The sequence below is a fragment of the Babylonia areolata genome, chromosome 27 (assembly GCF_041734735.1).
Source record: "Babylonia areolata isolate BAREFJ2019XMU chromosome 27, ASM4173473v1, whole genome shotgun sequence".
NCBI lineage: Eukaryota > Metazoa > Mollusca > Gastropoda > Neogastropoda > Buccinidae > Babylonia > Babylonia areolata.
This window is the reverse complement of record NC_134902.1, coordinates 35408507-35435727: the sequence shown is the minus strand read 5'-3', so window position 1 is coordinate 35435727 and position 27221 is coordinate 35408507. Positions and strand designations below refer to the sequence as shown.

Genomic DNA, 27221 nt, shown 5'->3' with positions numbered 1-27221 from the left:
ATCTCCCGTCTTGAAAACTATTTTCGTGCGGATACTAGAGCTGGAACTAGATGACGCAGATAAAATGGACAAAAAATGATTCGTCATTTTGTAAACGCGATTAACTGATGCCTTTTCCGTCATCCTATCAATGGACAAAGATCAGACTCCTAGTACAACTTTTCTTGACGTCCATTTAACGGAGTTCCCCCTACAATGACTGCCTCAAAGTACAGCTGAGCCGGTATGTTTGTATGCGTCTCAGTACAATAGTCCAAAAAATATATCAGTGTGTGTATATGCATGCGCGCGCGCGCACACACACACACACACAAACATACACTCTCAGAAAGAAAAAGAAAGAAAGAAAGGAGGAAAGAGCTAGTGTGTGGCTTACCTCTCATCATTCAGCCCTATTTCGACAGCAAACATCTCTCAAATGTCTTCTGTACATTCGAAAAAAAAACACAACAAACAAACAAAACAAACAAACAACCTGATAAGCTTTTGATGTATCAGCTGATGTAGGGATCTATCGATGTGGAGATACATAGATGTGGAGACGAGTCGACGTGGGGGTCTATCGCTGTGGAGATCTACAGAGAGGAACGCGTAGTCGGCGCCTTCACACCTGTCCCCCCCGTAACGTCCGGCCACAATTCATCAACACCACGAGGCGACAGGTTTAAGCACACGTCCACCTGCTTCACCCGATCCACCATCACTGTTCCCCGCCTCAAGGTGGCGTTTGACGATGTATGACACCATACAAATTTGCAATCTTTTCTTCTTAAGAGATCAATCAAATCGACGTTACTTATAAATCACGTGCATGTGACGCATGCACGCAATGCACTCGACTTATCCCCCACCCCAAACGTACTTGCATAATGATACATGAGCGCTTGTGATATAGCCAGCTGGACGCTCACAAACACGTTTTAACTGTCAGGCTTCTGGCCCGTAACTACAGGACTCACAGCAAAATACAGCATGCAACATGTAGAGAGAGAGACAAGACAAAGATCTTAATATCCATTCAGCGTTACAACGCCCTTCAGGGGAGAGAGAGAGAGAGAGAGAGAGAGAGAGACAAGAGAGATGAGAAATCATGTATAACATTGAGGAAGACAACCTGTATCATGCTAACTTCTGTTCCTAAATATGATATGAGAATAATGAGGATACAGAGAAGGAATGAACCCTTCATTAAAAATAAATAAATAAAATAGATATTAAAAAAAAAAAGGGGGGGGGGGAGGGGGGGGGGAGGGGGAGAGGTATGGTCAGAAAAGAGATACCAAACTCTCATAATTATCTCCTTGCATGGATGCGTCCTTTCATTGTACACAGAAGCACATCTCTCTCTCTCTCTCTGCCCCCCACATCCACAGTGACACAGGAAACCGTAGCGTTAGTTGCAACCCCCTACCCCTCCGGTTCCCCCAACCCCGGGCAAAGTGGTTGTGGCAGAACAGCGCCAATGAAGCGAGGTGAAGCCAAGCGGGTCATACTTCCTGTCGGCACAGCTCGGCCCTCCAGCCGTCTGGCTTCGGACGGGGCACGCACGGAAACCAAACCTCGCAATGTAGTAGATTGTTGTGCAGAACAGCCGTGTCGAAAAAGACAATGACTATGAAAAAAGAAAGAAAAAAAAAAAGAAAGAAAAAAGAAAAAAAAAAAAAGAAAGAAAAAAAAAAGAAAGAAGAAAAAAGCTGGTGGTGGGGGAAGGGGTGCAATTACAATAGCCGCTTTACGATATTCTCATTTAAATTTCAAGGGAAGGCGTGGAAGAGGTGTATGGTTTCTCTCTCTCTCTCTTTAATTAAAAAAAAATATATATATATATAAAACCACAAAAAACCGACATTAAAAGCATGGGTTTTGACATCATCCTTCACTTGAGAGAGCCTTCAAATGCAAAGCGGCGCTCAATCTGTTTTAAATAAAATTTGTTTGAAAATACCCCCCTCCCCCTTCCCTCTCTCCCGACTTCATTTTAAGATTCCGCGTGCGCGCGCGCGTGTGAATATTGTATGTGTCCGAGCACGCAGACCCTTGATGTTTTTCTCCCTCAATTCTTTTTCTCTCGGTCCTCTGCCTGTGGGAAAGTCCTATTCGTCCTGTAATGGGCCGCCATGGCCCAAAGCGCACGGGTCACCGGAGGAGGTTCTTCTGACCCTCCTTTTCTCCGTCAATGATGGAGCTGCTTCACTCCATTCTTCACGTGGGATTGGGGGGGAGGGGGTGTGGGCGGGCATCACCCGCTGCAAAAACTGTTACCTTCGCATCTCTCAATCTGAAAAGTATAAATATCGCTTAAAGAACAAATTTAAAAAAAAAGAAAAAAAAAAAAGGCTCGTTCTGGACTGTTCTTTCTTTCCTTTTGCAATTCTTTTTTCTCTCTCTCTCTCTTTCTCTTTTTTTTCGATCCCAAACATAACAAGACGAAGCAAACGATTGTCCAGAATGCAATTAAAACCAACCCTCTACAGACAACTGTCCATGAAACAAAGCTGGGGGGGGGGGGGGAGGGGGGGGCAAGGGAAAAAAAAAAAAAGAGCTACCCCTACAATGAAGTGTCCCGGGAAAAAAAGTCATGGTGGAATATAAAGCTACAACTGGTAACAGTGAAAACTGTCCATGAGACAAAATAAAGCTGCCTCTTTTAAGTGAGAACTACCCATGAGGCAAAATATAGCTACCCCGTACAGTACAGGGGATTGAGTGAGGGGGAGAGGGGGGGTGGGGACCACGACATCGAATACACAGCTGTCCTTACAGAAAAAAAGTCATAAGCTACCCCTCCAGTTAAAACTATCCATGGGGGGCAAAATGAAGCTTTGTGCGCCAATCTCCTGTTTCGTTGGGGCGCCGAGCGCAGCATGTAAGATTCTGACAACCACCATCATCACAGCTTCACAGCTACAGATTCTGTCACGCTTCGTGATTAAAAGAACATTGCAGCCAGGTAATTTACCGTGTTTGCTTTCCCACAGTTCAAAATAAATACGGAACGCTATTTTCACTGGCCGGAGGGGGTGTGGGGCTGGAAATTATGAATGTTATATATTAAATATTTCATTTTCCTTATTGGGTTTTCTCGGAATCGCACACAACGGAGCACCCGACACCACCTTCAACAACGATATGTACAAATGGGACCCGATTCATTACAAGTTTACTTCGGACTTAAACCACGCCTACTGATTCTTAACTCTCTCCATACGAACGGCGAAAGAGAAGAAGTTAACAGCGTTTCACCCCAATTACCGCCATCAAAATACTGGAAGCGGAAGGCTCTTATACTGAAGAGGTGAATGCTGACAAAGAATACCACAATTCTGACGACGGAAGCTAAAGGTTGGGTCATTCAGACACCCACTGGACATCGGAGGGGTCTGTGTAGAGGAGAAGAGAGGACTGGCCGAACTGAGTGAGTTAATCTTGTGAACTGTTTTCGCCAGTCGAGAAAATGCACTGCTGATCTACTTCTTCAACGGCACCCACTGAATATTTTCCAATTAATAATCATTTTAAACCCCACCTCCGGCCCCCTTCCCTCTCCCCGGCTTCACCCTCACCCCATCTCCCTCCCAATACCAACCGTACTGTTCTTGATGTCAAAAGACAGGTACCGAAGACAAGCCAACGCTCAACTCGAATCAGACATGTGAACTGACACGAAACGCACACACACACACAAACACACAAGCGCGCGCACACACACGGACGCACACGCAAACACGCGCCCGACTGGAGGCAGTGTACAGAGGGGAGGAGGGTTAGTGAGGGTGGAAGGCAAGGATGTCTCGGTGGACACCAGACAACAACAACAAAGAAAGAAAGAAAGAAAGACGACAGGATTGCTAGCTGTAGCGCGAAGCAGTTTCTGTTTGTTTGCTGGGGATATCGGCAGGTTGGAGGATGGGGGGAGTGGGATGGGGCGGGGAGTCCCTGCATCCGAAATCAATGCTGCCCTGTCACTCCATGTCTGTGCTACTCTCCGAGGGGAGGAGGGGTCATTATTCGTTCATGTCACAGCTAATTCACCACCATCTGACCACACGGCCGCAGCTAACTCACGGCGCTGTCAGAGACCGGGCTCATTATCTGGTCATGTCCACCTTCACCGGACTTCTTGGCTTGGGCGGCTGCATCTTTTCCCTTCTCTCCCGTTTACATAACAACTGTGCAGTGAGAGCGCGCGCGCGCGCGCGCGCGCGTGTGTGTGTGTGTGTGTGTGTGCGTGCACGCGCGAGCGAGCGTTCATGCGTGTGACAAGACACAAACAGATCGATTCTGACCCAACCGGATGATTCAAAACGGCAGCGAATACTGACATCAGAATTTCAAATTGAGTTATAAGCCAGTACAATCCTAAGTAAAAACTAGTACTGAAAAACAAAATGTGTCTAAAAATCAAGTGACAATAATTACGAAAGTAATTATCTGCCAAATTGGCTATCAAAAGGGGTGGGTGGGGGGGAGGTGGAGAATAAAAACAAAAATAGAACATGTTCTTTAAGCACACACAAAAAGGTTCAATGAGAACATCCAAACCCCCCACAGGAGGAGAGAAGTCATATGGCTGGCAAGTTTATACAACAGAAATAAATAAATAACAACGAACATTACCACATCAACAGCAACAAATCACGCGACAATCACAAAGTGTCGACTTCACAAATCCAGTTGCACACACACACACACACAGAATAGATGGTGATCGTAACCTTGCTCGAACACTGAGATCGCCGATTGTCAAAAGCGGCGGGCAGATCTACAGCGGTAGCTGAGAGAGACTGCGTCCTTCAATCAGGTGAGGGCCCCAGCGACAGCCCAGTGGTACTTGAGCACCTCATCGTGCCCCTCGACAACCCTCACCGACAGTCAGCTGCCGTCCCCACAAGGACGATCAACACCCATCAAGACCTGTCCTGACCACCACCAGGCCCCCTCATCCCCACCCCCACCCCAAAGATCCACTTTCTCCTGCAAGCTCTTTGACCTTCCCATACACGCGCTTCTGTTTTACACGCTCGGTGTCTGAGCACGAGTTGCTATTCATGGGAATTTTTTTATGTTGCTGTCCCCCCCCCCCCACCCCCCTCCTTTCGTGATCGCGTGCACCGCCTCCCTCTTCACCAAGATAATATGACTGCACACTCATAATCGTCATGGTAAAACGAAAGTGTACGACGCTCTGAAGGCGAGAAGTACGTACTCGGACTGGGGTCATGTCAATGTGACCACGTGTCGTCGCGACCAAGAGTCGTTGTGACCATGATTTCCAGTATTTTACCAAAGAATGGTAGACCTGATACTGCAATAGTTCACATACGTCTCCTTCCTTTTAATTTCGAGTTTGACTGTGCAGACGGCTGGTTTTTTTTGGTTTTTTTCTTTCTTCTTCTTTCTTTCTAGGGTTTATTGGTCTGGATGCATAAGTCTGCTCTGTGATTTTTAATATGGTACATAAAGTATTCACACACAAATCTCTCTCTCTCTCTCTCGATCATACTTTTTATTGCACTGAAAATTCTAATCCACGATCATAACCTTTTCTTCGGATCAGTTCTTTTGTATTTCCTACAATTACACGTTTATTATACGTTTTCAGTCTGTATTGTGTGCTGGAAGCTATGAGAGAGAGACAGAGACAGACAGAGAGACAGAGACATGTGTGAGGATATTTTTCAACCATATCAAAAACACAGAGCAGACCAATGCATCCACAGCTAGAAAAAAAAAAAAAAAAAGTACCGCCGTCCATGCAGTCATCACACGAAATAAAAAGGAAGGAAAGATATGAAATCTACTGCAGTATGAGGTCTGCCACTCTTTGGCAAAATTTTTTTTTTTTTAAATCATGGTCACAAACGGCACGAGATCAAAAGGACAAGGTCACAACGACACGTGGTCACAACGACAAGTGGTCACATCGGCATGTAGCCCTCTGACTCACCTCCTCCATCCCCTGGTCTCAGCCAAGCCAAGCCAAGCGTTAACAAAGAGACGATCCACTGGCACGGCTGCACGACTTGTGTCGGATAAAACCTCACCGACCAGCAGTCCAGCATCATTTGGTCGGTCTGTCACTGAACGCCATCGTCGTATCAAACAAAAAACTGGTTGAACTTCACGGACCTACACAAAGCTATTCAACTCCACGTGGTTGGACCTCCGCGAGACAGCATAGTGCGCATGTTTTCCTGAGGTGTTCTCGTCGGTTGCCCAGGGAACAAATTACGACACGTCGCTGTCGTCAGATGGTGCCCGAAGGCAGACAGTCCGCTCCGCTCTCCAAAAGCCCGGACAGAAAGGCAGTCAACAGGAGGCTTCGAATTCAACGTGTCGTACACTTCGTCTTGTGACATTTCTTCCATTGCTCTGACATCTCATCCGAACTTGAAGAACTGTCATCGTTAAAAACAAAAACAACAACCAACAACAAAACCCATACCATTCATTCCCTTTCTGACAGACCGCTTCAGTATCAAGTCATCCACTGTCCTTTCCTTACAACAAATAATATTTAACAAACCAACACTGAACGAGTACCGTTAGTTGTCACCACTGAGAACAAATGCTTTTGTCCACATCTCAATATCAGTCAACAGCGCCAGCCAACAGATTCCGAAGCTCAACCAGAAGGAAGATTTTCTGTAAAACTCCCCATTTCACAAGACCCATCTGGGGCAGCGCACTCCCCAGTCAATGACTGCACAAGTATTCATCACCTGGGGAGAAAAAAAAAGCAAAAAAAGCAAGCAAGCTACCGTACAAAACAGCATCGGGCGACAAAGACCAAAAAAGGTGCTTCCCTCTCCATGTCTCCTCTCGATCCCCCCCCCCCCCCCCCCCAACCTGCTCTTCACCTCTCATCCATCACCTGCCGAGGGCCTACTCCACCGGTACTCGTCGGCTCCTTGAGGGACCATCAACAGACACCGAGAGAGAGACAAAGACAGTGTGACAGCCACAAGGTAAGGGTGGAGTAAGGGGTGGAAGAGACCCGAGTTCAAGAGAGACAGACAGAGAAATCGACTCACACAGTCGTGAACTCGTCACCCACTAGAAGAAGGCCACTCAAAGAAACGTCTCTGGTCAACCCCTACCACCACCACACCCTTCCAAGAAACCCCCATCCCACCCCACCCCCAACACTGACTTCGGGCAATAACGCTCGTCAAGCACTGGCATTCCCACGCGCTTTTCGTCGGTGGTTTTTCTCCTGCGACCAATAAGCCGCCGGGCCTTACCCGATCACACAGTGGCACGCCCTTGACTGTCAATCATATCATCGTCGGCACAGTCCGCACAGCACGACAATAGTCCCTGCCAGATCCATTCCTGCCCAGCACGCTGCTGACACTGTCGTCACAGTGACAGTTCAGCCATTACCAGTAGACAGACACACGGGACTGACTGACTGACTTCGTGTCAACAACCAGACAAGTCACCTCGGCGGGGTCAACCTAGAAAAGCACCTACACACTGCTTACGGCCACGCACCCACCCACATCAACAACGCCTGTGACACAAACCCCACACCAGTTATCAACGTATCACACACACACACGTGTAAACACAGCCCAGATAACAGCACTAGTTCACGCCATACCCTGTTTAAACTAGGTCACCACCACCCAAACCCTTCCACGTCAAACTCCATACTTTCAGCTATTTGTCTGTGATGGCCATTATTCTGGGTAAAAAGAAAAAAAAACACACACACAAACCGCAAGGCAACCGTAGTTTACAAGCCACCTATGTCCTTAAATGTGCTACACACACTGATAATCCTCACTGCTGCTGACACACTGCTACACACACTAGACAATCCTCACTGTTCATGACAAACTGCTACACACACTGATAATCCTCACTGCTGCTGACACACTGCTACACACACTGACAATCCTCACTGCTGATGACACACTGCTACACCCACTGACAATCCTCACTGCTGATGACACACTGCTACACACACTGACAATCCTCACTGATGACACACTGCTACACCAACTGACAATCCTCACTGATGACACACTGCTACACACACTGACAATCCTCACTGCTGATGACACACTGCTACACCCACTGACAATCCTCACTGCTGATGACACACTGCTACACACACTGATTATCCTCACTGCTGATGACACACTGCTACACACACTGACAATCCTCACTGCTGATGACACACTGCTACACCAACTGACAATCCTCACTGATGACACACTGCTACACCCACTGACAATCCTCACTGCTGATGACACACTGCTACACACACTGATTATCCTCACTGCTGATGACACACTGCTACACACACTGATTATCCTCACTGCTGCTGACACACTGCTACACACACTGACAATCCTCACTGCTGATGACGACACTGCTACATACACACTGACAATCCTCACTGCTGATGACACACTGCTACATACACACTGACAATCCTCACTGCTGATGACGACACTGCTACACCCCCATGCCCTTTGACAATCTTCACACCAGTACCCGCACGCAATTTTGCCTCATGACACCAACCACTAACCCATGCCCGTTAACGGGTCATTCTTCTGGCGATACATCATTTAGTTAAGCCACTGCCTGTTCACACTTTTCCAGATCACACAAACGTTCACGAAGCAAAATGCATCTCAAACAGCCCAAAGACTGAGGCAGAGGTGAGGACAGACCTTTAACTCATTTAACACAAGAACTAGCCAGAGAGAAGATGCTCTTTGCATAATCATACCTCCCCCCTACCCAGCCTTTTTATTTATCTATTTATTTATTCATTTTATAAGACCTCAGAAACACATTAGCTGTTGAAAAATTAAAAAAAAATAAATAAACGCGCATGAACCACACACGCAGGCACGCATACATTTACAACCAACGTCAATCACCTCGACGCCATCAAGTGGGCGATCTGTCCCCACAGACAGGGACATCATTATAACACCAATCAACCACTGTCTCTCAACCCCAAACAGTACTAAACACACATGATCCACACACACACACACACACACTCTTAATCACAACATCAAGCTGCACGCGTGTGAGTGTTTATCAAGGGGGACTGGTGAGGGTGAGAGCACCTACTGGTGACCACAACCACCACAACCACACCACCACCGTCGTCGTCGTCGTCATGGTCAGCTGACAAGCCCACCACCTCGCTTCTTCCTCCTCACACCCTTACCTGGCCACAACTCGCGCCGGCGCACACACACACGGACGCGCACACACACACACACATACAAAATACTAGCTGATCCTCCTCCTCCTCTTCCTCTTCACAACGGGAGTCCCCCGCCTACCTCCCATAGGGAGATGCTGAGCTCTGGGAGCAAGCAAGCAAGCAAGCAAGCAAGCAAGCAAGGAAGGGAGGGTAGTAAGAAGGAAGGAAAGGAGGGTGGTGGTGGTGGTGGTGGTGGTGGTAGTGGTGGTGGTAGAGTAGGGAGTCCAGGAAAGCAGAATAGAAGCTCAATCCCGTTAACACAGAGCTAGTAGCTAGCCCTGGCTGTTTATGGAAAACAGGCGCGCAGAAAGATTGTGAGCAAATAGTATTATTTGGCGCCTGCAGCAAGCTAGCAAGCACACTGGCAGGCCAAGTAGTGTTGAAGTGAGGGGTTGTGTGGTGTGTTGTGGTGTGGGCTGGGGAAAGGGTGGGGGGCGGGCGGGGGCAAGGGGTTGGGGGGGGGACTGACAGCCTCTAATAGACGGATCAATATTGTAATAAAGGCTAGGGACTGTCTTTTCTGCTGTGTTGATGATCACTTTGCTGCCACCGGCCCCACTTCCTCTTCCCCATCCCTTGTACCGGGTGTGAGGTGGTGATGGGGTGAGGGCGAGGGGGAGGGAGCCACTGGACTCCACCCCTCCCGTCCCCCTCCCCCAACCACCACCACCATCACTCCCAACTGCCGTCTTGGCCTGATGGCGGGTGACAGTCATGGGAGGGGCGGTAGAAAGAGGGGGTAGGGAGTGGAAGGAGGGGCTGCTTCTGCTTTCGTTCGTCTGGGGCTGGGGCGTGGGTGGGTGGTGGTGGAGGAGGATGGGGAGGAAGGAAGGGGTGGAGGAGGGTTGTTGAAGTGACATTCTCAATGATTCCGGGCTTTATATGGGGTCTCTCCCGCTGCCTAACACTTCGCACCCAGACCCCCCCACCCACCCCCACACACCGCCTCCCCCCTCACCCACCCCCTAAATCCTCCCCTTTACTCCCCCACCCCCTTCCCTGCTCCTTCTTTGGCAAGCAACGCGTCTTTCCCGTCAGAGCTGTCATGATGATGGTGAAAAGCCGAACAACGGAGTGCCAAAAGTAAGGGTGTTTTAGGTTTTCGTTTTTTTTGTTTGTTTTTATTTTATTTATTTATTTTTTTTTTAAACGATGCCATTTCACTGTAAACAATGCTGACTGCATATCAAGGACAGCGCGGCTGTTTCGCATCCACCACAAGAACGGTTCGTGAGACAGTGCTCAAGATATAACGGTTTGAGAACTGGGCACGTGGATCTACAGACTGCACCGATGATCGTGGCAATGATACTTTCTAATGTTAATTAATACTACTACTAATGACAAAAATTATTCCTGTAACTTTTTGACAGACTCAACTCCTGAGTGTCTCATCTTCTGTAAATTTCCAGGAATCTGCAATGAATAACATGCACAGCCATGAAATGAAGGATGAAAGTTTAAACTCAAGCTAGAGTTCAGTATACATACAAACTACAAAGCCTACAGTCCTATTACTGGTTTACGAGTCAGAAGTTAGGGTCATATTGCTTTTCATTATTTATGACTTTTAATTCTGTGCTTTATGCTGCTCCAATCTTTCATTCAAGAGCTAGTTTGCATTCCCAGTTGTTGGTTTTATATGCTTTCTCTCCTTAGTGTGGTGTGTGTGTGTGTGTGTGGGTGTGGGTGTGTGTGTGTGTGTGTGTGTGTGTGTGTGTGTGTGCCATCCTTTGTCTAAACCTCACGAACTGTTCAAAGACCAGTTCAACAATTTCAACTCTGATCACGTTTGTAATCTGTGGAATACTGCATGCTTGTCTTTGTAAAATGCCTGCGCATTTCTACAGTACAAGTACATAACGTTGCTCAGCTACACAACAAAAAATCAATGCACTGGAGAGTAATTTGAGGCCCCAATACAATACAGACAGCAGCTGGCAGATATGTGTGTGTGTGTGTGTGTGTGTGTGTGTGTGTAAGTGTGTGGCAGTTGTCACAACAGCTGGACTTGTTTAACTCCTGTGTGACGAATGTCCTTCACTTTCCTTTCTTTGCCTCCTACCTGATCATTCTCTCTACTACAGTCGTGAAGGAGGGGATGATGAGGTGAGGGTGGGTATCTCTCTCTCTCTCTCTCTCTCTCTCACACACACACACACACATATGCACGTCACAAACATAAATGTCGACAAGGGATAATCCCCATGATATTCCTTTCCAAATGGATGTTATTAATATCTACCTAGCCGCTGCTTGCACATTAACTTACACTTACACCATCTCTCCCCAAATACATTATGTGAGGAAGACAGAGAGTATGAGAGAGATGGAGAGATGGAGACAGAGACATAGAGAACAAATGGGGACAGCTGAGAGAGAGAGAGAGAGAGAGAGAGAGAGAGAGAGAGAGAGAGCTCCTCCTCCGCGCTGACCCCCCTCTCCTCCAGTCCTCCAGGTCACACACAGGTTTCCACACAGTCTCACTCCACAATGATCATCCTTATAAAATTTACAAGCTGAACTCTCCAACAACAACAGCACGCAGCCAAGCCAGCATTTCACATATATATATACATATATATATATATCATTATATGCCACAGTGTAAGCCATCTGTGCACAGCATGGGAACGTGTCTGTGTCCATGGACAGCCAGCCACCTGCCTGCCAATATCACAGCTATTTCATCTTCTGCCGCATTGAGGTCTCAGACTATACACATTAATACAGACTGATGTTCGCATTCCGAACCGAACACGAACATTTTCCTACACAGTTACTAGTTTTTCTTTTTTTGACAAAGGTCAACAGTCAGAAATGGAATGGAATGAAAGATAATACAGTATTTTGTACGAAAATGTTACGTTGTGTGCTCAACTTTCCACACAGATAACACAGCCGAGAATAAAACCAAAAAGACTGAGAGGGGCACCTGGGTGGACAGGGAGGGACAGAGAAAGACTGTGTTTGTTCGCTGAACAATCTTTTGTTTTAAAGTCCATCCACAATGGTGATGTTGGACAAAAACCCACTCCTTTCTCCACCCCACCAGATGCATCATGCCATCAATACTTTTCCTGATACTTTTCCAAAAATAGCCTCCCTTCCCTGCCTCTTCCTTGTCTTCAGTTTCTCCAGTTTTAGAGTTACGCATGCGTGTGAATGACTGGTGCGAAAGCGCTTTGATTTGTCTCTGCACAAGATTCAGCACTATATAAATACCATTATTATTATCATTGATATTCTTCCCTCAGAGTGTGCAGACATATGTGTGTGTGAAAGACTCAAAGGGAGAGGCACAGTCACAGACTTTGAACACATACAAAATACAAGTCTCCATTCAGTACAACTGACCACGCAGACCAGTCAAATGGTAACCACTTTGAAGAGTAAGAGAAACAGAAAGCCACCCTGAAACAAAACAAGACATACACAGCAGGTGGGTGGGTGCTGGGGGTGGGGGCTAGTCTTTTTCTCCAGCATATAAGAAAAAAACAAAAAAACAACAAACATTTTCCTTGCAACCATGTTGGATTTCAAAAGATCCCAACAATCTTTTCCTTTTCTTTGTAGAGATTTCCAAGTATGGTCTAACTCTTGGACACACACACACACACACTCTCTCTCTCTTTTCTCTCTCTCTCTCTCTCTCTCTCTCTCTCAGTTGTCGTCAAAAGGAAAAACAACAAGAAGAAAAAAACACCACACCATCTTCCGTTTTGAGAAGGATCCAGAAACTTGAGCTGATTTAATGAAAATAACGCCTACGTGCCAGGGAGGAGAGAACAGGAGACAGAGGCGGCAAAGTCTGTGCGATGCTGCCGCTGCCTCTGCTTTCTTCTGTAAGATAATGACTGTAAAACCTACCGCTGCTTATGGCTGGGAAAAGGTCAGTGCTGGCTGATCTGTCATGCACAATGACAGGCTAAAAACAAGGAGAAGAGAAGTTTTTCTTGCTGGCTTGAATGCTGGAAAAACTCGCACAAAGCCCACTACTGTATGTATTGGGTAAAGGTAACACGCTAAATATAAACAAAGTGTCCCCAGGCATCATCTGTGTGTGTGTGTGTGTGTGTGTGTGTGTGTGCATGTGCCTGCATCCCTGTATGTCACTATGTGTGTGCATTTACTGATTTAGAAGTGTTAGTGTGTGAATGTGCGAGTGAATGAGTCTGCGCCTTCATGTGAATGTTTATAAAATCCCGTCTCTTTTAATCTTCTGTGTCAATCAACATCAAAAGCCTGGTGTCATTTTTTATAATACAATATATATATATATATTTTTTTTTTAAACCCATCAATTGTGACAAACATACAAGCATTAATCATCTGATTGACTACTCACATAAAAGCTTCTAATTCTGTATCATACTTATAGTAGTTGTTGCTTTGTTCATAATTTGGCAAAATGTCTGAGCCCCATTATCTATATGCACATAGTCCAAACCCTACTCGATATCTATATATATATATATATTCATCATACAAGTTTATCCACTGCATTTGTTTTGCAGAGTGCCATGTCATGGTAGGGCTGTGCCTCAGACTTAGAAGAAAGGGGGAAACGCTATGTGAAAGTTCCTTCTAACATTGAATATCACACCAATTGTTGTCTGTTTCCTTTTGAAACAGCTTCGACCTTTCCGTGACTGAGATTCAACCCACTGGCATTTGGTCATCGTTTCTCAAGTTCAGGCAGCACCATTCTTTGTTCGGTTTCATTTTGTTTATTTTGAATGCTGACTTTCAGTTTCAATAGATTTTAGACAGCCAAACAATACCACTAATACTATCTAAAATGAACATGGAGTAATAAAGTCTATTAACAAATTGTATTACAAACAGCAAAACCCTCTCCCAGTCCTACACCCTTCCCGTCTCCACACCCCACCCTACACCCACCCGACCTGGCCTTCCTCCACACACTGCTGAACCCACATCACAAAAGGAGACAGATCCAACATTGAGGGATCACCGCACCACACACAAACTGGTGTTAAAAGGGAAGGGATAACTTTGAAACACTGTGCATTTGGCTTCAAACATGATTTCATTTTTTCTCCCCAATTCCGCCCCTGTCCTCGCCATCCCCCCCCCCTCTCCTCCCCCAACACACACACCCCCACACCCCTCTCTACAAGGTCCTGTTTTGCACAATGCTGGGAGGGGAGGAGCTGAAGCAGCCTGAAGATCCCTCTGATCAATACAAGGCATAACCTGCCTGGGCTTTCTCCCACAACCCCCCACCACCCCCTCCAAAGACCCCCCCGCCCCCCCTCTTCTTTAGGACTCCACAGAGACATTTCTGCTGGTCTCTCTTGAATTCTGTCTCCCCCTCTCACTCGTTACACAGCTGCATGCACGTGCGCACTCACACACACACACACATACACACTTGCACACACACAAATACAAAACATGAGCAACAACAAAACACACCAAACAAACATGCTTCCACTATACAACACAAACAACAACACAAACACGCCAAACAAACATGCTTCCACTATACAACACGAACAACAACACAAACACACCAAACAAACATGCTTCCACTATACAACACGAACAACGACACAAACACACCAAACAAACATGCTTCCACTATACAACACGAACAACAACACAAACACACCAAACAAACATGCTTCCACTATACAACACGAACAACAACACAAACACGCCAAACAAACATGCTTCCACTATACAACACGAGCAACAACACAAACACACCAAACAAACATGCTTCCACTATACAACACGAACAACAACACAAACACGCCAAACAAACATGCTTCCACTATACAACACGAACAACGACAAAACACACCAAACAAACATGCTTCCACTATACAACACGAACAACGACACAAACACACCAAACAAACATGCTTCCACTATACAACACGAACAACAACACAAACACACCAAACAAACATGCTTCCACTATACAACACGAACAACGACACAAACACACCAAACAAACATGCTTCCACTATACAACACGAACAACGACACAAACATGCCAAACAAACATGCTTCCACTATACAACACGAACAACGACACAAACATGCCAAACAACATGCTTCCACTATACAACACGAACAACAACACAAACACACCAAACAAACATGCTTCCACTTTTCAACATGAATTGCAGATGAACAGACTGAACGAAACAAAGACAGTACACATGTGTGTGCGTGTGTGTGTGTGTGCACGTGCGTGCGCGTGTGTGAGTGAATGAGAGAGAGAGAGAGAGTGAGAGAGGAGGGGATGGGCGAAAGAGAGGTCAGAGACTGAGTGGTGACCATGTGTCTGAAAATTATGTACTGTGCTGCACTGCACTGTTTGTTTGAACTCTATGCTGTGTGTGTGTGTGTGTGTGTGTGTGTGTGTGTGTGTGTGTAACTGTAAGGGGGCGTGGGGGGGAGAGAGATAGAGAGAGAGAGAGAGAGAGGGGGGGGGGGGAGGGAGTGAGAGAGAGAGATAGTTCACATGCACACATATCAACAGCACATTTTATTTCCATACTCACTTTGTCAGAATCTTGGTGCTGATGAACTCTTAGTGTCCCAAACAGAGACACATGAATTGTGAGTCAGTCTGTCTCTGATTCACATCTCTTCTGCTTGTGTCTCAGCACCTCTTCTTAGACTTGTAATCTGCACGCAGTCAAGATCACAGCCTGAGTTTATCATCATATCCAGCACTTCACCTCTTTAATACCTATCTTCCATCAAATTTCATAAACAAAAAAGCACCCCCCCTACTCCCCCCCCCCCCCAAAAAAAAAGTAAAAAAACAAAAACAAAACAAACTTCATGCTTGTGAACACAAGTTTTATTTAAACTTAGTGAATAACTCATTAAATAGCAAATTCACATAAATTTTTTTTTAAAATTTCCAAACTGAGAAATACAATGAAGTCCCTAGCAAATGAGAAACCTTTCTTATAGTCACACACACACACACACGGATATATATATATATATATATATATATATATATATATATATATGTATATATATATATATATATATATATATATATATATGTATGTATGTATGTATGTATGTATGTATGTATACAAAATACATCTTTTCATAAATCTGCACAAAAATGTATACAATATATTCCTTTGTCTTTAAAAAAAAAAAAAAAAAAAAAAAAATCGTTTAAAATCATTCATGAAACATCTGCTTCACATTTCAAGTTACATAAGACAAGAAACAATAAATACATGTGGTCACATCTGCTGGAAACACAATGCGCCTGCTTTATATATATATATGTGTGTGTGCACTATGCATGAAGCACATTCCCACCCATCCTGTTTCCTTTTTTTTCTCCCCGTCCCCTTGGTTCTGGATTTGCCCATGAATGGAACTATCTTGCACAGCCTGAAATCTTACACTGAGGCAAGACATAATGATTTATTCAAATGACAGCATAAAATAAAAAAATTACTAAATGATATCTATATCAAATTGTGTCTTCGAGGCTTATATAAATTGTGCCTGCAATGTTGTGTTTTCGGTCTTGTCACTTGATGCTGCCACAAAGGCACAACAAACAAGTGTCATGGCCAACTCTATACTAAAAAATTGTTTGGACTCAAAATTCTTCCAAGTATCAGTCCGATTCAATGGTAGCGTTTTTTTGTTGTTTATTTGTTCTGGGTTTTTTTAAATTATTTTTTAATTATCAATACAATGAGTTCCATAAAAGAAAAAAATTCTACAACTGCTAAATTTCATTAACAGACGAGGTAAAAATATAGGTTCTTTTTCTTTTTCTTTTTTTTTTTTTTTTTAAAACCAAGTCTTCAGAAATTGATTTCTTTTTGTTGTAACTGTTCTTGCTGACTGTGACACTCCAGAAGTCTGTCACTGCGAGTCATGGGTTGACAGGTTCTATGACCCCATCTCTCTCCTACTGCCATAATCAACATCACCACTGGCGTGTGCACACACGCGCATGTGCCCGCACACACACACACACACACACACACACAGAGGTAAAAGGATCAATGAAACACAACCTGAAAAACACCCTCACTCAGCCCCTTCCCACGTGACACCACCTGACAAACAGAATCAATGACACACGTTGCCTGCTGAGCTGATTCGCCTTCTGTGACACCATCACTACGAAGGCCAGCGAAACCACCCCCTCCCGATCCACACACACTACTACCACCCTTCCTCTCTCTCTCTCTCTCCTCTCCGTCGCTGTACCAGCTTTCAGCCCCTCAACTACCAACCCACCTCACCCGACTGACTTAAAAAAACAACAACTGAAATTTAAATAAATAAATGATTTTTTAAAAGTCGATCCCGCTTTTTCTCATCACAAACACTGTAATGGTCGGTCGTTCATTTTCAAGGCAGCCAAGAGTTACAACCCTCCCCACCCATCCATTTCTATGCCTCATCTGGACGTGAGCGTTCGTTCGTTCTTGGGGCAATACACGTGTGTGAAATATCCACACCTTCCTCCTTCTCCTTCCTCCCAGAGGCAAAGAATAAGAGAGAGAGAGAGAGAGAGAGAGAGAGAGGGGCCCGGGGGGTGGCGAGATCTTCCTGCCCGGTGCAATATCGGGACAGTTTTCCGTCAACACGAGAAGAGGGAGAAAAATCATTAAAACCATCGTCATCTCTCCCACCCGCCCACCGCTCCCCCACCCCCCTCTCTTCTGTTCCTGCGTTTGTGGTCTGTCGGCTTCATTCTCACAGTCGTTGGTATCTCCCGGTAGGCTTTCCCGTGAATGATCCATTTTACCCCCGTAAAACTGACAGCCACACTCCCGTTTTCAGAGACGTGCATGCTTGCTATATTTTTGTGTCCATTACCTACCGAACCCCGACATGGATAACTTGATCTTGGTCATGCATATTTCATCTACATCATGTGCTTTCACATGAACGGGATTACAGCACCAGCACAGGTAGGCAAAATTTGTTGACCTTCCAGATCGGAAAAAAATCTCTACTTCATGGAACGGAAGAGGTCGATGGAAGCCTATAAATTTCCCCTCACTTTTCCAGACCCTGAAGGGCGGCAAAAACGTTCTCCCGAGACTTTATCCAAACCCCGAAATCGTTTTCTTAATTTCCAAGCATTTTCTTTTTTCTTCTTCTCCTTTTCAGACTTCCATGACCCTGTACAAAACCTGCCACTTTTAATTCACCTGGCGCCAAAACCAGGATTGAACTCAGGACCCTCAAATGTAATAGAACTCATCTCTAACCAATCGGCTTTAGCGCCCATCTCGCCATCAACAACATATGGGGGAAAATAGAGAAAGAAGAAAATGAGAGGGGGAAAAAACAACAACAAAAAACAAAACAAAAAACCCCCAACAACAAACCATATACATAATATTATCTATATATATTTGGACAGATAGGTTATCCTCACGCCATACGTACCATACAAGACATCGGAACAGTTTTCCCGTCAGCTGTCTAGTAAAGATCTCTTCCCGACTGATCTTGAAACCAGTCTGTTTCGATCAGAAGCCCACAACCCTCTCGATCTCCGATTAAAAGTCTGAAACGGTCTGCGCTAGCGTTATTTTATCCAATCAGAATCACCGCTTTGTTCGAATGCAATGGTGTCCAATCCAACTCCCGTGGGAAAACAGTACACAACAACCATGCTTATCGCCGATCGCAAGGGTCCGGCGACGCTTTGGGTCGGAGTAAGGTAAGGAACAGACAGTGAAGTTGGCGTGAGGTAACAACTCCCATTCCCAACCGGCCTGTGTACAGCGAACGAACAAAGTACAACAAAAAGTCTGTCGTCAAACGAACGACTTAAAAATGGTGAACGGAAGGGAACAGTTGGACCTGGTTGCACTTTGGTAGTTGGAGCTCGCTCTACATTGTCGAACTTTTGTAAACACTGTCAACAAAGCACACACCTGACACATTCATTACCACCACCCCTCCTCCCCCCCAACACACACACCATCCAGAATCACCACAAAAGCCCTCCAACAGATTGACCACTACTATCCGGTGATCGCCCGAGGAAAGTTTCCTAGGAGTCGGTGGGAGCATGTTCACTTACTGTTTTGGAACCTCTCGGGTTGGTTTGGCTCACTTCCCACTTGACCACCTCTCCTTCATCTACGATTGTGAACGACCGACAGGATCTTTGCTTAAAACCATCAATGACCAGGACTTCTCACTGGATTGGAACACCAGCGCCGACTTCTTACAGGACAATGGCCCGAACCGTCCCCCATATCTGATTCGCACTCGTGTTAAAGATTAGCTGGAGTTACACACGTGATGAGTGATGCGTCATCTTTTCGTTGGAGGATGTGCGTTCGCTCAACGTCAACATTCGCCCCGTCAGAAAGAAATCTGTCTTGAATTACAATTAAGAATCTGCTGGATTATTCGTTTATGAAATTATGTCCACATACAAAAACCAAATAAACATAAACCAAAACAAACAAAAACCAAACCAAACCAAACAAACAAAAATTAGCGGCACGGTTCACAGGTTAAATCTAATATGTTTGTAGTCTTAACTGATACCGATATCGATGAGTATTATCATCCTATTTTAGAATCCTTAATCCAGGGGCTTGTTTTAACAGCAATTCTGAGCACAGTAAATGCGATAGTACCATTAATAGATATTTCGACCCCTTGAAATTAAGCAATCCCATGGTCTCTGGGCACAAGCCAGTTCGTGCCCCCATGGTCTGGAAGTCCTCACTTTTAGGTTATTCTTTCTTCAACCGTATCGCAGGACAGCATCATGCAGAGAACTTTGCTCCGTTGGTGCATCTCAGCTGTGCAATATTTACATAATTACGTTTCTTTGCATTATACATTTTATTTTCAAATTCAATATCTGCACATTCAAATAGTAAATTTCTGTACGTGAATACTGACAATAACCCAGTTTGGAGTCTTGAGATCTTACAGCACAACAAACTGCAACTGTTCCTGGTTCTGAGGATCACAGCTTCCAAACAAAGCACAGTTTTCACACAAAGAAGGCAAAGGGAAGGAAGATGAGCAATGCCCCACTTATCATATTTTTCTCTTAAAAAAAAAAGAGAAAAAAAAGGAGGGGTCTGGGGGGGGTGGACGGAAGGAAAAAAAAAAAGACCAATATCAAATACTCTTCAATCTCCTGCCAAGTGCACAATGTACACCACAGAACATGTGTTCTCTTTTGATGGCTACCACATCTGGATTTCTCATCTTCAAGTTTGTGGCAATACATGTCCATATCAAAATGCTATTCATTCAATTACTTATTCCACACCACCAGCCACATTAATTCCTGGCTTCTCACCTGCTGACACGGCCATGTGGCCCAGACACTCATGATGGTCTCCAAAGAACACAGCAATATGCGAGTATATTTCACCCACATCTCTCCCACCAAACACCCACAAATGGCAGCTGATAACTCTGAGGAAATCTGACTTTGCTTGCTGGAGGCTGGGGGTTTGTGCAGTGATGCTGATGACTTCCTGACAGCCATGTGATCACACTGCTCATGTCATGTGGACCTAGCGGGAGAGGAGGGGAGGAGGGCTTTCCAGTCATGACAGGCCTAACAGACTGATACCCACTCAACTTACAAAACAAATGAAACTTAATAAAAGAAAGAGACAGAGCAGTTTACTCATCCTACAACTACAGTACAAGCTTACCATGCCATACATACTGATAGTGTGATAACAATGCTGAGAAATCAATCATTAATCAATAATGTGGTTCTTTCTCCGGAGAGAGTAAAAGAGGCAGGATGTTATTTATAATTTAAACCTGTGCCTGCCTTTTTGAATTTAATTTACCAAACCACACATTCACATCAATGTGCAAAATATTTTTTGTCCTGTCCACTCTTTACCTGTGTGTGTGTGTGTGTGTGTGTGTGTGTGTGTGTGTGTGTGTGTGTGTGTGTGTGTGTGTGTGTGTGCGCAAATCCTATCAGATAACAGACAAGTTAGGTCAAACAACAGGACCCCATTACAACATGCACATGATCAAATCACCTATGATCTCCTGACATGTCAGCCTTTTTCTATGACCATATGGGTGGAGGAATGCAGCACAGGTACATGGGAGTTTCAGCGTGTGGTGCTGCTTGAACTGGCTTGAGGTTGGTAAGGATATATCGACAAAACACCACCTGAGGTTGGGAAAGATGTGTCTTCAGATATCAAATTGAGGTCGGTCAAGATATATCGACAAAACACGAACTGAGGTTGGTCAAGATGTGTCGTCAGACATCAAATTGAGGTTGGTAAAGATGTATCCACAGCTATAAAGTGAGGATGGTCAAGATGTGTCCTGTTACAAAGTGAGGATGGTAAAACATTATGTTCTCATATAAGAACCAAGGCTGATACAGATGTGTCCTGAAATACAAACTGAGGTTGAAACTGATTAGGTCTTCAAATAAAAACTATGGCTGGTAAAGAAGTGTCCAAAAAAAAAAGGTAATACTGAGTTCGGTAAAGATGTGTTTGTAAAAATAATAACTGGAAAATATGAACGTCTCCACGACTCACTTTTTATTTCTCCTTCTGATCATGAATCACTCTGCTGTATTTGCTATTGTATACTTGTTTGTCATTGCCGTTCTGTGTCATGTTTTTGTCCAACAGTAACCCCATATAACATTCAAGCTGGGAGATGCAAAAAGGTTAATCACTACTGAGCCCCAGCATCTCTGACTGATGTACATTACAAACAGAATTCACATTCAGCTGATGCACAAATATACATATTATATATACACAATTACCGCATGGAAAAGCGTTTACCAACAATAAGTACTGCCATGCACAACAAATCAAAACTTTACATCTGTCCTCTTTATAAAGTACCTGATGATCCAGATCTGTTGGGAAGTTTGAGAAGTCATTTTTTGTGCCAAGCGTTTTATGCGTACAGACGTTAACTCTTTCTTCAGATTTTTTTTCTGCCCCTTCAATATTGCTAAATGGAAGGAAACTCAGTTTACTAACAGTTACCACCTATAAGAAAATGAGGCTTTTTGCCTAGAGAAGCGAACAGATAGGCCTGGTTTGCAGCAGTCTGACATGGTACAGTATATGACACCAAAGCTATTTTTCAGTCTTGATCTTCAGACTATTTCAGAAGACACCCCTTCCCCAGCATTTCTCGGTTACCCTTTCTTTCCCATTTTCCCAATTTCAGCTTTCCTGTTAGCACTGAAAAGGGTCTCACTTGGGCAGCCCTTTTCAATCAAACCACACATTCACACTAACGGACAGAAACACAGCGCACACATGTATACACATCATCACCACCACACATTATCAGGGTTCAAAGAACCTGCAAAAAACAAAACAAAAAAAAAAAAACCACCAAAAAAACAAAACAAAAAACAAAAACAACAACAACAACAAAAAAGCACATAGTATGCGATCTACATAAATAATATGCTGCCAGGTTTTATGTCACAACAGCTGCTGTTTAAAAGGTGTTTGGAGCAGAGCTAGGGTAGCCTAATAGCTGTTCAACCCTCATGCCCAGTGTGTCTGGCCTGCTGTCTCCCTGCCTGTCTGCCTGACCCACACCAACCCAGTGAAATTCTCCACGTGTTGTTACTCCAGTTGTGGCTGATCATTTACTGCATCATGTCAACATCACACAGTCATAACTATTTAAGTTCTGAGGATGAAATAAAAAAAAAAACACCATCAGCCCCTGCGTACACCTATGCATATGGCAAAAACTTGTACGCACATGCATTCAAGCACACATAAAACACACTCACTCATTGTTTTTAATGTTTGGTTTTTTTATATTTTATATCACACCATGAAACATACACACATCACATGCAAGCACCAAAATATGTACATGTATCTGTCTATGTGTGTGTGTGTGTGTGTGTGTGCACACGTGCGTCAGTATGGGATTTGAACCAGTGCGCACAGATCCTCTTGCTTCCTATGCAGACACATTACCTCTGGACCCACACTTGTACACACACACATACACACACACACACACACAGAGTGACAGACAACAAAAACCCATGTCAGTGTTTACACAGATAAATACAGGCTGCTGTTACATTGCATCAAAAAGGAAAAAAAAAAAAAGAAAAGAAAAAAAGACAAGTCCTCTAACACAAATGAAAATGATGAATCCAGGCATGATTATTGGTGAGTGAGAGGAAGCGTTTTGATTGTGCGTGCGTGTGTGTGTGTGTGTGTGTGTGTGTGTGTGTGTGTGTGTGTGTGTGTGTGTGTGTGTGTCTGTGTGTGTGTGTGAAAGAGAGAGAGGAGAAAGACAGATAGACCGAGACAGACAGACAGAGAGAGAGAGAGAGAGAGAGAGAGGGAGACTGACACACAGACAGAGAGTATCATAAATAATTGAACCCCTTGTCATGATAAAACCAGAAACCCATGAACAGGGCACCATTCTGTGTACTGCCGGTATCAGGAGCACTGACTGGCATGGCATGGCATGGCCCTGATCAATAGGACAAACAAAAGCTGCAGAGCGCACAGCCTGCTGTTGGCCGTCCTGCAACTAGCCCTCAGACCTCAAGTCACAAGGTTCACAATGGGACGTGTCAGTAGAAACATCCTCACTTCCCCCCGTTTCTCTGCCGTATGTTCCGGCAGTCCATTTCAAATTTCGATATATGTATCATATTATTACATCCTATCAACTGACACAAACATGCAGCGCATGGACACTTAAACAACCAATTCACTGACTGGCCTCCTAACCTGCTTCGCAAGAGAAGGAAATGGAGCATTAGAACGTGGAATGTTTATGTTCAATGTCACCTTGGTGAAATTATTCGACTCGAATGCACAAACTCAACAGCAAACTGAAGCAGCTCACCCATCTCTTCCCCACAAACTAAATAACATTAAATAAGTAACAAACCAATCTGCCACTTCCAGTTTCGGCTTCACTTCTAAATTATAGAAGGCAGCGAATACGACTTCACCTCACATACATCCCATCCCACGCAACCCCAGCACAGCCTGCTTCTTTTCTGCAGCTGATCACAACAGACACCTTTTAGATGAGAGATAAGACAGAAGCCCCCTTTTTCCCTTTAAAAACCCATTTGACGCTGATCTTCTGATCACCTGCTACTGTAAGATCAAGAAACCAAACCAAACCAAACCAAACTAAACCCCTACACATACATCTCTCACATTATCTTTCCTTGGTCACGCCACTTCCGTACACCTGACAATTGAACTGATTTCCCCTCCCACAGAATAAGCAGTTGGAAAGGCAGGGTGGGGAGTAGTGAGAGGGGGAAAACACTGGGGAAAGGTGGGGGTGGGGTGGTGGGAGGGAAGAGAAAGGGAGAATCCCCAGGAAAGGTGAGCATGAATACAAGCACTTGAATGGGTCGGGGTGGGAGGTGGGGGCAAAAACACAGGAAATGTGTGTGTGGGGGGGGGGGGGGGGGGGGGGGGGGAGGGAGGAGGGGGGCAGTAAGGAGGGAAAATCATCAGGGGAGGCAAGCATGGATGGCTGGAAGGAAGGGAGGAAGAAAGAAAGGAAGGAAGGAGTGGCTGAGACAGAGAGAGAGACAGTGAGGAGAAGTGGCGGCACTAGGTGTGAGCAAACAGGCACAGGGAAGAGAGACAGACAGAGAGAGAGAGGGGGGTGGGGGGAGGGTTGTGGTGTGGGGCTGGCAGGCGATCAATGGGTGCAGGAGGGAGGGAAGGAGGGAGGGGGGAGGGAAGGGGTAGAGCCAATCAAGGTGCTATGACTGACTGGCAGGTATGTGCACCCGCCGCCTTCTGCTGGTCACCACCACCACCCGCCTCACCACACCACCAACAATGCCCACCTGCCCGTGACGGGATAGGAGAGGGAGGGGGAGGAGAACTGAGAGGGGGCGTTGGGGGTGGGGGGGGGGGGGGGGGGGGGGGGGGGGGGGGGGGGGCAAAAAATGAGCACGAAAGCGGGGTTGGGGGTTGTTGTTAGCGCTCTGTGTGATTCTGACACCGGTAGTAGAAATAGATGCACAGCGATTTGGTAGGCGCTTGAAATCATGACACCCGGAGTTTTCTCTTTTTTTTTTTTTTAATTCATTTTGATTTCATTATCGTTTTGTTGATCATGACCACCACCTCCACCACAACAGTTACAAAGTGACTGTCCAAGCCCAACTGACCAGCCCCCCAAAAAAACAACAACAAAAAAAACAAAAAAACAACTAACCTCTTCCATTAGTCTACTAGTGAAGCCCTCACCTCTCTGTTCAGGTCCAGTCATCCCATAGCAGACAGTAACTTAAAACAACCGCTGACGTCACTGCTCCCCCTTTTATTTGTTTCGCCAATCTTATCCCCCCCCCCCCGCACACAACACAAAACGGTTCACTTTCAAGTGCCTGTGGCGCTGACCAGCGGAGAGAGGCTGGGAAGTCCTGACATGATATGGGGGACGGTGACGGGGGGGAAAAGGGGGGGGGGGGGGGTACCAGGGGCAAAGAGTGCTTGTGCGCTTTCGGTGCGATTAGGCCCCCAATGGCCTGTGAACCAACACAAATACACCCGCTTCTGCCTTCGTCTCCGGCTCTCCTTCCACCACCACCACCACCACTTCCAGCAACGTGATGGAGTGGACAGAAGAGAAGAGAGGAGAGAAGGGAGGTGCTAACTCGGAAGTCAAAAGCTGGAAAACAACAACAGTGGTCAACAAAATGGCTCGTGAACTGTAAGGTTTAATAATAATAATAAAACAATAAATTAAAAAAACAATGACCGCCCCCTAAACTCACACCAAAATAATACTGTTATCTGTTTACGAACTTAGTTTCAGCTGCAGACCGCTTGTTGAAATCCTTCACAGACTGAAAATGTGTGTTGGGGGGGGAGGGGGGTTAGGAGAGAGAGGGGGGGTGGGGGAGAGAGAGAAAGAGAGAGAGGGATGGGTGAAAGAGAAATGGGCGGGAGAGAGAGAGAGAGAGAGAGAGAGAGAGAGAGAGAGAGAGAGTCAAACTTAGAATAAAAGAACAACAGAAGAAGAAAAAAGAAAAAAAGAAACAAACAACAAAAAACAAAAAAAACAAAAAAACAAAACAAAAACAAAACAAAAAAACCAACAACAAACAAACAAACACACACACACACAAACAACAACAACAAAAAACCGAGACTTGAGCTGAGAGACTGTCCAAGACGGGAAGAACACAGAGACTACTGATATCTGCGTGTTGGTGTGATGGCTCTTGGTAGTTGGTGGTTGGTGATGGTGGTTGGTGGTTTGGTGATGGTGGCGGCGGCTGGACTGGGCTGTGTTGTAGTCTGCTGTTCTCAGTCTGTCCCACTCCTCTCCTTCCCTCTCTCTCCCCAAACCCTCCCCCCCCCCCCACCCCCTCCCACCCACCCCCTTCCCAGTTCATCGCCAGTTGCGTGATAATGAAGGAGTTCTAAGTGGCCAGGCCGGCAAAATTACACGCTGTTCGATATCCCCCCCCCCCCTTTTTTTTTTCTTTTCCTGTTTCCCACCACTACCACCCCCGCCTCTTGATGGGTATCCCACCCCTCCCTCTAACATTTCCCTTTCTCTTTCTCCCTCATTCCATTCCCCCCCCCCCACCCCCCCCCCCCTCCCCGTTGCCATTCCCCGTGACTGCGAATCAGTAGTGACGGAGGATGGAACGTAACGCCCGATCCATATGGAAGCGGCGGCTTTGCCGTCTGACCTACATTCCCTCTCCGTCTCACTTATCATCTCCCCCTGTCTCTGGCTCTTCCCCACCACCTCCAACCCCCTCTCTCCCTCTCACCCGACTAATTTTCTTCCCCCCCCCCCCCCCCCCCAAGTCGAGGGAAAAAAAAAAAAAAAAAAAAAAAAAACCCGCCCCCACAGCGCGGGGTTGGGGGTTGGTAAAGTCGGGTGTTGGTAGTGATGGGGAGAGGTGAGGGAGGATGGGGGGTTTATTTTGTCAAACCAGATTGTGTGTGTG

At 45.5% G+C, this 27221-nt stretch overlaps 1 protein-coding gene across 1 annotated transcript in view; it reads right to left on the bottom strand.

Annotated features, from left to right (window-relative positions):
* The window catches only part of LOC143301071 (uncharacterized), a 122498-nt gene that overhangs the window by 35575 nt on the left and 59702 nt on the right, over positions 1–27221 (bottom strand). The window contains exon 3 of the mRNA XM_076615076.1: positions 15784–15910. The gene's annotated coding sequence lies outside the window, so the exon portion shown is untranslated. The remainder of the gene's footprint in view (positions 1–15783; positions 15911–27221) is intronic.